Source organism: Triturus cristatus, chromosome 7 (genome assembly GCF_964204655.1).
Source record: "Triturus cristatus chromosome 7, aTriCri1.1, whole genome shotgun sequence".
NCBI classification, from domain to species: Eukaryota; Metazoa; Chordata; class Amphibia; order Caudata; family Salamandridae; genus Triturus; species Triturus cristatus.
The window spans coordinates 178,788,589-178,798,371 of NC_140590.1; the positions used below are offsets into that span (position 1 = coordinate 178,788,589).

The following is a 9,783-nucleotide window of genomic DNA, read 5'->3' on the forward strand; positions in this document are numbered from 1 at the left end:
GACACTGTTTTGCTCACAACTGCTCCATGGATGTTTCCTTTTTGCCAACCACTACCTGTCAATTGTCTTCTTTCCAAATATTCCTCTTCTCCTTTACCGCTCCTTACTGGAGACCAGTCTTTTTGGCACACTCCCTGTCTCTGCCCCTTTGTCCTCTGCCAACTGTGCTTCAATTCTGCCTTGAGTCAGCTGGGCGAAAACTGTGACTTGACAGTAAAGTATACAACTGCCTTTGAAAACTAAATCTACGCATTGCCTATCCCCCTAAAATGACTAACGTTAGCAGTAGAGTCCTTGTAATTTCCATCCTTTGGCAGCGTAGTGTGCTTGTCCAACAAACAACCAACATTCATTTAATGCAGTTTCTTGAAGCAGAACAAGTCCAGTGAGGAATATCATAGAGTAAACTAAGAGTTGTAGAGTGTCCGAGAGAATCATTTAATGGGGTAGCATGAAACAGCGCCACCCTAGAGCAGAAAATTATAGAGTATGCCAAGAGTTGTGGAGTGTCCAAGAGAATCTTTAATGCAGTAACTTGAAGCAGTGGCAGCCTAGAGTGGCAAATCATAAAGTACGCCAAGAGTTGAAGTTGCCCGAGAGAATCATTTAATGGAGTAGTTTGAAGCAGCACCTCCCTAGAGCAGAAAATCATGGAGTACAGCAAGAGTTGCAAAGAGTCCAAGAGAATCATTTAATGGAGTAGCATGAACGCCGCCAGCCTAGAGCATAACATCATAGAGTACACCAAAAGTTGTAGAGTGTCCTACAGAAGCGTTCTTTCAATTCAACTTAATTTACAAGTGCTCTCACACCATTAGCCAGGCAGCAAAAGCCCGGCAAAACTAGCCACCCTTACATGATTGCCACACTATAAAAGAGCTCTAACACACTCATATTACAAATGCGTTCCACAAAGGATGGAATTCATTTAAATACCTCAAAGAGCTGGTATAATGCAAATTAGGCAGCAATGAAGCCATCACCTTACACAATTAGACTTCCATAAATCCGGAAATTTAATGTCATAAGTAATTGCCAAAGGATGTTTATTCATACAGTTTTCATTATCCAAAGAGGTCAATGATAGGCCAATTTGCCCGAAGGCTATAATTTACTAAATGTATGAAAATGACTTTTTGCCTTAGAGGCTTTTGTAGTTGAAATATGTTGGTTTCTAACTGTGACTATGGCTACACTGGAAGCATTCAAGTGCTTTTGGTGTCACTTGCGCTTTGACTGAGTGTTATTTTAAAACGCATTCTTCACCGACGGTATAAAACAAGCTTTGAACTCATGACACCATTTGTGCCTAGAATCCCCTTTGTAACGCATCAAATATAATAACATGTCATCTTCATACGGTTAGCATATGACTGGTAAGAGCAGTGTCATCTGGCCTATATTTTATTCCTGGCAAAATTATTTTTATCATACCCTTGCCTTAGGAGAACTCGACTCACCTACCAAATGTTTAATGGGCCAAAGCCACAGGAGCTCTTGACTCACGGCCCAGATGTGTCATAGGTCAAAATACAAATTTTGTCAGAAACCATAGAAAAACACTTACAAATGAAGCAGATCTTGACTGTAATTATTTCAGTAGTCAGTGATTTCCTAGAGAAAAAATAACTTCAAGGCTTCTTAGAGAATCCAGTCTTAAGGGTGTAGTATTATGTAAGCTTACTAGGTTCTAGCCAATAAAATCGAGAAAGCACTAGGGGGCTTATTTACAAGGCCCTTGTGCCACCAGAGCATCACTGACAGTGCAGGAAAATAAATACAAGGCCACGCAAAGCCATCCCGCATGGCTTTTTATGGCCTTGTAGGTATGGAGTAAGGCGAAGCAGCAAAAGTCGCAGCCTTGCCTTACTCTGCATCAAAGAAGCGTTCCATGGGTGGTGATGTGGGTGTTCCCATGCAACACTTATGGACTTTGACACTGCCACGGATTTACAACATTGTGTAAATATAGGGCAGCGACAAAAACTTACACCTTCCCAGAGCAGGCGTAATGAGGAGAAATGTTTAAATTTTCCTCTTTCCACATGTGCTCAATTCTGCCGCACACATAGAAATAGGAAAACGCCTCTTGTGATTGTTTTTGTTTGGGAAAGTGCCCCTTACTGTACAAAAACAATCATGCCAGCAACACAGACACCCTTGCACCATGCGGCTGTAATTTGTGCACCGGCGCTGGCTGAAAGGACTGGAATACACTGTGTCTTGTACATACGAAGCTTTCCTGTCCTTTCCAATTGGCATAGGGCAGTGCAGGTTAATGACCTGTGGCGCTGCCCAACGCCAATTCTTTGTAAATATGCCCCTAGGTGTTAGGTCTAAGGTAGTTACATATTTTCACAGTATAATGTTGCTTTCCAGATCTCGGTTCCACACAGACTCGGATTGGCAAGGCAGATTGCCCAGGCCAGTTGATGGGAGTTTTTTTGGGTGGACTAAGCAGTCCAACCAGCCAATGCCATCCCTATCTCCACTGCAAGTGCACAACATAAAAGACTGGCACTACAGCTTTTGCATACATGTATTGAACCTGACCCACCTCAGGCCGGCTAATTGTCAAATGCAGAAAGACAATGGCCTGCTCCTTTCGTTACAGCGTGAGCTGTCCCTGCCCCTGGCTCCCTCCAGGTGTGACAGAGGCCTCAAGGAGCTGCTGATGAGAAGCCATTAGCACTCTCTGTGCAGAGGACTGGCGTAGGGAGGGGGACTGTAAGTTAAGGTGTTCAGGGCCAGCAAGGGAACTCCTCTGGTTATTTGTGTCCCTCTCCCCTCTTGGAAGGGTGAGGGAGGGGGACATGAAAGAGTCTCTGTTATTCTACTTTTCCGACCAGAGGGTCAGTTCACACTATATAAAACTACCAAAAAACCTAACAATCATGGAATGTGGGCCACTTTTTAGGTCTCGCTGAGCCAGCGCATGCACTGCTCTGCGAGAAATTTAGTGAGTGGCTTTTGAAAGTGCTACCACAGGCTTTTCCTGGCCTCAAGCTTGCGTTCACGCGAGCGTGCACGCACGCAGCCGCCATGTGGGTTTCTGTCAAGGCTCATTAAGACTTGCGTGACTCTCTCCGCCTTGCTTGCTTGCGCTTCAATTCCCTCCCCCTCCCCCACCACAGATCGCGTCTTCACTAGTTTTCCGGGAGTGTGTGGAGTTCATTGAGGTTAATCCATTTATGTTTGATTGTAACATGGTGGCCCAGAATAATTGTACGCAATACTGCATCTAAATGAGGTGGGAGGAATAATCTGCTCTTTAAATGCCTATATATCTTTGTTTTCACTGTTTATTTTCTTCCAAAAGGAAGAGTTGTTTTCTGCTAATAAGTGGCCCAATTCTTTAAAATGTCCTAAGAACTATTTGTCTTCCTCTATGTTAAGGCAGTGAATAGCTTGATCATAATGGTTTTTGTCAACCTTCGTTAGATTTATTTCTCTTTATGTGGCCTTCGTAGGTTCAAGAATCAGCTGGTGTCTTGTAACATGTGGGTTATAGTGTAGGTGGTAATAACATAATTGTTTGCTCACCTAGAGACGTCTTTAGCCAGAGACAACCTCTAGGGGTGGGTCGGGGGGGAGGAGGAGGAGGTTTAATGTTCCTAACCCTGTTATTGCAGCTCTACCACATTTTCCGGTGCACAAAAACATTGTATTAAAACATTTAGAGAGCCTCCTCTCATACAAAGGCGCATGTGAACAATATGATTATGTATGACGAATTTGAGGTTAAATACAAAGTTTACTTTTCCATGCCATTCTTAATTTTTTTGGTGAAAGGACGTTTCTATCCAATCTATTCACATAGAGCATGTCTGCATACAAAGGTGCCAATGGTACATTATTGTTCGTTATTTTGCCTGGAAGAAAATCTATGCATGCAGTCTAGGGTTGACAAGAATAGTTACTTTAGTTAATTGGTGTTTAGTTAATTTGTCTTGTTTTGATCTTTCCATTTCCGTGTCCTTTTGTTTGGCTTGACAAGCAGTGCACATTTAAAAATGTGTTTATTAGCAAAGGAAAGTTCTAGCACCTCCATATGCTATTATGCCCCCTACAACGTTCTTTCAATCATTCGAATTAAGTGACCAGGAAGGACATTTGGTGAATTAAGGCGTATCTCGAATTTTCCTTTAAATGATTTCAGCAGAACTATTCTGAAAGTGCTGATCCGTTTTCCTCCTTCCATCTTCTGATATATGCTGTGCATTAAGATGTAGGGAACGGCTTTTGGCAGCGAGCAGGGTTGCCATTAACGTGAATGAATCCAATCCATTTTTCTGGATAATGAACGCCTGAGTGATTCATTGAGCTCTCTTTACAGATATACTTATTTTAGATTGAGCCAGCACCGATGATCTGAATGCACATGATGACCGATGCACATAGCCCACCATGACAGTAGAAGAATCAATCTTTTAATAAGCAAGGGAAAGGTAGACTGAAAATGCTGCACTGTGATCTGGTCTGCAGTGGATCCTTCCAGTGACACTCACCCCAGCTCTTCCATCCATTTTGCTCTAATCTCTTCTTCACAAACTCGCAGCTGCCCCCTTTCCAACTCCCTCTCATATTCCTTCTCCCCTGTCCCATTCTTCTCACCCACACCTTTCTCCCCGTCACTCGTGCACACTTCTATCTAAATCTTCTTTCGCTCTGTCTCTCGCACACATATCCTCCTCTGGTATTACGCTCTCTCCTGCCACGCATTATCCACAACTCCTTCCCTTTTTTTAAATTTCTTTTTTCAGTGGTGTCACTTATTTTTCACCTCACCTCCCACGTAACCTATTTCCCATTACTAGTTCTACAGCGCCGCAAGGTCATGCAAACAGCAATAGCACTATGCAAATATGATCACTCAACTGCAAACAAAGCAAGCATTGGAATAGCCAATAGGTCTCGCCTTTGGGACCTTGTAAGTGTTTAACCATGCAACAGTTGATGTTGTTGCACCAAGGATATTGCGCTGCATAACTAAATACTTATAAGTTCCCAAAAGCGAGACCTATTGGCTATGCCAATGCTTGTTTTAGGGAGTGCCCGGGTCTAATTGTGATCCGACACTGCTCTGAAGTGATCCCAATCTGCTAACGAGGATGTGCTCATCACAAACAATACAAATGCAAAAGTGCATTTTACCATTCAGAAATTCAACATTTCTTTTTGGAAATGTTGTGCTATTGAAAAACAATACGCATGTCCGAATTGTAGTTCCGATTCTTAAACACTATTCCCGAAAAAAGACATTAATCTTGGGAAATACTGTGCCTGTAATACCATTCTTTAGAAATACATTGCTTCTCTGAAATACTGTGTAAGTGAGGCGGCCAGTCCGCTGTACGTTTCTTCAGTGACATACGCCTCTTTGGCAATACTGCGCCTGACACAAACACTATGGAGAGCCTTTAGAAATACATTGCTCTTTGCAATACATTTTGGACATCAGAAATGTTTCGCTTATCCCCCTTACTAACTTTGTGTTTTGCATGGAAATCCCAGCTATGGTCATATTCTGAGTTTCCTGAATTCCTAGACGGAGTGGGCCATGCCTGTAACACACCAGCATTAGTAGTGGACACGGCAGCTTAAGCTGTTAAAAAAAGACCAGTTTTGTTTCTGAGGTGGCCACCGCCCTTGCCGCTGAATGCTGGGTGTGGCTAACACCAGCGTTGCCTGGTCTTCATTCCAAGTTTACCGATTTCTTCCACCACCCTCTTTTTCCTGTCTCCTTATCTCACTCTTTCAGGTTCATTTTCAACACTGCATTCTCTGTTTATCACTGCTTTCCTTCCTTTGGCTGTCTCCTTATATTTCACTTCATTTTCTTTTTCTTTCTTTGTCTGAGCTATAATCTTATGATGAAAACTAAGACCCAGTACAATCAAATAAGTGCTGGTGGCCACCGCCTGCAACCACCCAGACAAATTAGGGGTTACTGGAGACACCCACAGGAGTGACAGTGGAGAACTGCCCATAAATTGGGGGGCTTTCTCTTTATTAAGGATGAGAATTACACATGCTTTGGAGATGCGCAATTAACATTAATCCACACCTACATAGCAGTGTACACCAAAGGTAAAGTGTTTGTGGACAGAGAGATGTTGTCGCCCTTTCTTTTGTTTTGGTGTCTTTGGATGGTGTTGATATGTTTGTGGCACTCCACAGGTAGGTACTCCGTACACTGTTTCATTCAGAAGACCGAAGCATGTTATGAACCCATCACTGAACTAGTGGGATTCTAGAAGAATTGTCATGTTGTTGAATACCCCTATTGCCCTGTGAGTTTGCCTTCCTTCAATAAAGCCTAGAGAATCAGTAGAAAAGGTCTGCATGTAGATTAAAAAAAAAACATTCAATGCGATGCAACCCAGGTCTTGTAAATTATAATGAAAAACGGTCACGTTCTTACTGACACGTGTAGTCTGTCTTACTACTTTTGAATGAAGCAAGGAAGAGTTGTTCCATTAAGATGTGTCAACCAACTCCATTTTGTTCTAGGTGACCAGATGTCCGTTTTCAATTATGGCTCTTACTTGCAGAGGCTGCAGTATGTGGTGTGTAGCGTGATGGTGGATTATTTTATCAGCTGACGCCAAACATGTTTTTATGACAGACAGTATTTTGGCCTGTCATAATGGAGGCACATTTGAGCCTTTTTCCTTCTGTTCTCTCATATATGTAAAGCATGCATGCAAATGTGGAATTCAACGCTCTCTGCTGCAAAATAACAAACTAACTTCATTATTTCAGAGGGATGGACGTGAGCTCAGCTTCCCAGCTAAAATCTCTGAATCGGTGTCAGTTACCATCAAGGATGACTCGGTGGTGGTAGAACAGGAAAATATGATTGGAGTTCAGATCAGCACGAGTGGGTCGGTGACAGTGACCGCCTCCCAAGATATGGCTGACAGCTTGTGTGGAGCATGCGGAAACTTCAATGGTGACAAGGAGGATGACCTGAAAATGGCAAATGGAACGGTGGCCGTTTCCATTACAGAGGTGATCACTTCCTGGAAAGCGCAAGACCTAGCAGCATGGTAAGGCCTGCCTTAGATCCATATGATTCCAGTGGGAAATGATTATATTAGATACATTTGTTCATTAAAGAGGTTTCTTACCCTATCAACTATTAACTCTAAAATAAATTGCTTTCTGTGAGACATTCATGGTTTTTAATTTTAAACTTGGTAAATTTGTACTCTAAATTTGCCAGTTCTTCACACCCCTCAGCCAAATTGTTCAATCCAGATTATGGTGTATTTTGCATATCGATTAGCCTGTTGAGGGTAAAGAAAATCTCACAATCCAGGTATTTTTCATTGGCCGCACAGTCACTGTATGCCATGCTTGCTTTGAGTAAAGATCCCAATGTAAAGTAGGTAAAGTGCTAAGGAGCCTCTGCTCTGCAAGCACTTACATTTTCTGGCAGTAGGATTGAGTCAAATGTCAATGTAAGGGTCATTGGCTTTTTTTTTTTTTTAAACATCAAAAAACACAACACCGTGTTACTGTTCTTCTGGTACCAGAAACAACAAACCAATTCCAAAAGTATTATATATGAAACACAAACAATGCCAGACCTAGAAGTGTAGTGAAGGGGGAATTTAGATGCTTGTGCTCTCAAACTAATAAACGAATCTTTTCCTTTCACTATCTTTCTTTTCAGCAACTCTTGAACTGTTCATCTCTGAAGACTTTCCTTAAACTCTGTCCAGGTGTTGAAGGGGACAGAGGGAAGGACGAGGTGTAGGATATTCTACAATTCTTGCGTTGAACTGAAAACACTCACCATTTTCTCAACTTCAATGATCTATGCTTTTTTTCTCAAAATGTGTTTATTCAGATTTTCAAAGAATACTAAATACAACATATAACATGGCAGCGTTTTTCCACATGTTTAACATATACAATAGTATTCAGAGGTGGGTGGGGGCAGCAGGTCCCAACCAAAGAAGAATTCCCACACATATCATAGATCCTGATAGAGTGGTGTGCGCGGAGAACAAGGTGACCCCAATCCTCCCACAGTCAAGCAAGGGGGGAGGACCTACGATTTTTAATCAACCCAGTTCTAGTGTCACATCAGGTGACATGTGTAAACTCAATTCTCCCTCCCGATCACTCCCAACGGTTGCATCTGTGTCGCTGACCCCACCACTTCCCACCCACACCTCCCCGTCGTCTCACTAGCCTTCACTTCCACCAAGCAGATGCAACATGCTCGACCACATGTCAATATCTCTCTTTGCATGCTCATCAGTACGCACTTTCCTGAGTCTACATTCCTCTGCCACACAGTAATCTATGTTGGTAGGAAGTTCTTCATCTGAGACGGGAAGTACGTTCATTCCGAACAAGGAAGCTGTCCAATGTTTGCAAAGACTTCCTCTCGCTTGAACTGAAAGTTTATCTGTACTTTTTTCCACCGCAATCTACACCTCAAATAAACTCTTTTGAAATGTGTTTGGGTTTAATCATTCTATTGTATTTCATAACTTAGTTGTAAACGGGCGTAAACAGTGTACTTGACTCATTGGCTTCTTGGGTCAATTACAACAAACTGTTGTACTGAAATATTTGAGCATATGGCCAATAAAAACTGTATAGAAGAGGTTAACAGTTTCTTATTCTCCTGCAGGTTATCTTCTATATATCAAATATAAAAAAACCATTCATTGTTCAAATAGACAAACGCTGTTGGAGGTCTTTAAAGGTAAAATCCATATTTGTAAAGCGCAAACTACTCACCCTTACAGGTCTCAAGGCACTGGGGGCCGTCGTGGAAATTAAGTAAGCTATTGCCCAGAGTCACATGATGCTGAGCTGAGCTGCCACGGAGATCGAACCGTGAACCCTGTGCTCCGAAGTCAGCTGCCCTGGCCACTGCGCCACACCTCTCCACAGGTCTTTAGAGCCTTGCAGTAGTGACAGTTGATAAAACACTGTATTGACACACCTCATAAAGTCCTGCAACTAAAAACAGGGAATAATGTTAACTTTTCGAACTCAATTTGCAACGGTTACTGTCCTTAGTACACTATTTCCATAGGCAATTACCACCAGCCAGAAGCTGCTACAAACGCAGGAGAGAGCACAATATGAGCTCCGCTACTAACTGTGGCGAGTGCAAAAACAGTTGCAATTCGTTTTTGTGTCAGTTTTCATCATCACCTGTTCCTGGGACGAAATGACCATTTGTTCCGTTTTAACAGATCATCAGTAAAGATGAAGGGCATCTATATAGGAGGTGAACAACATCACTGAACCCACCTAATAGGATCAGAGTCAGAAGAATACCTGACTGATACAGAAACAGATAGACATATACTAGAATCAGTGAATTTCAAGAAAAAGTATAAAATACTACAGCCTATGCGCATGATTCCCGTTATTTGCACCTGGCTGTAAAAATTGTGACCTGAATGCATACATGAATGAATGATACGTTTACAGAATCTATGCATATTTACTGCTGGCGGTGGAACATTCAACTGCAGAAAATGCAGTGGGTGGCTTGAATTTTTAGTCTTAACTGTCGGTTGTGATCAAGAAAGCTGTCTTTTTCATTGCAGGGTATGCTCAGACATGAGTCCCTTGCTCACTTTGCCACTGGATTCAAGCAAGCCTGGCTGAAGACGGCTGAAATGCCAGAAACCGGTCCTAGGAAGCTTGTTTCCGGTCCAGGGAAGGCATGGCTTGGCAGTTCGGGCTGGACTGTTCCCCTGGGGCACAGGGTCAGACTGATTTGCATATGGCCATGTCTGAACT

The 9,783-nt window shown here is 42.5% G+C and overlaps 1 protein-coding gene across 1 annotated transcript in view; it reads left to right on the plus strand.

Annotated features, from left to right (window-relative positions):
• Positions 1-8,478, plus strand: part of LOC146809162 (IgGFc-binding protein-like) — a 272,114-nt gene extending 263,636 nt beyond the window's left edge. Inside the window, exons 19-20 of the mRNA XM_085615956.1 lie at positions 6,766-7,052; positions 7,682-8,478. The gene's annotated coding sequence lies outside the window, so the exon portion shown is untranslated. The remainder of the gene's footprint in view (positions 1-6,765; positions 7,053-7,681) is intronic.
• The last annotated feature ends 1,305 nt before the right edge of the window (positions 8,479-9,783 follow it).